The sequence below is a fragment of the Nannospalax galili genome, unplaced genomic scaffold, assembly GCF_000622305.1.
Source record: "Nannospalax galili isolate Female #2095 unplaced genomic scaffold, S.galili_v1.0 scaffold619, whole genome shotgun sequence".
Classification (NCBI taxonomy): domain Eukaryota; kingdom Metazoa; phylum Chordata; class Mammalia; order Rodentia; family Spalacidae; genus Nannospalax; species Nannospalax galili.
This window is the reverse complement of record NW_008344186.1, coordinates 694,605-695,335: the sequence shown is the minus strand read 5'-3', so window position 1 is coordinate 695,335 and position 731 is coordinate 694,605. Positions and strand designations below refer to the sequence as shown.

At 52.4% G+C, this 731-nt stretch overlaps 1 protein-coding gene across 1 annotated transcript in view; it reads right to left on the bottom strand.

Annotated features, from left to right (window-relative positions):
• Window positions 1-731, bottom strand: part of Col18a1 (collagen type XVIII alpha 1 chain) — a 115,216-nt gene that overhangs the window by 86,155 nt on the left and 28,330 nt on the right. The window lies entirely within an intron of this gene.

Genomic DNA, 731 nt, shown 5'->3' with positions numbered 1-731 from the left:
TTAGAGACAATAGGACCTACAGAAAAAAGATGGTGGGTGGATGGATGGGTGGTGGGTGGGTGAGTGGATGGATGGGTGGGTGACTGGGTGGATGGGTGGATGGACGGATGGATGGATAGATGGGTGGGTGAGTGGATGGATGGGTGGGTGACTGGGTGGGTGGATGGATGGATGGATGGATGGATGAATGGTGGGTGGATGGGTGGATGGGTGGTGGATGGATGGATGGATGGGTGGGTGGTGGGGTGGGGGGAGGGATGGATGTGTTTGTTTTTGGTCTTTTTGAGACAGGGTTTCCCTGTAACCCCAGCTGTCCTGGAACTCACTATGTAGACCAGGCTGGCCTTGAACTCACAGAGATCTGCCTGCCTCTGCCTCCCGAGTGCTTGTTTTTTTAACTGTAAAATGGGAATGACAGATGTTACTTGACAGACATGCTATGAGAATTTGATGAGAGAAGTGCATGGAGTAGCTTATGGTGGTGCTTGAGGCTTATTGGCTCCTTTTCAGGATGGGTAGATGAATAGATAGAAGGTAATGGACAGATATATAAATGAGTGGATGCGTGGGTTGGATGGATAGATGGGTGGGTGAGTGGATGGATGGGTGGGTGACTGGGTGGATGGATGGATGGATGGATGGATGGATGGATGAATGGTGGGTGGATGGGGGGATGGGTGGTGGATGGATGGATGGATGGGTGGGTGGTGGGGTGGGGGGAGGGATGGATG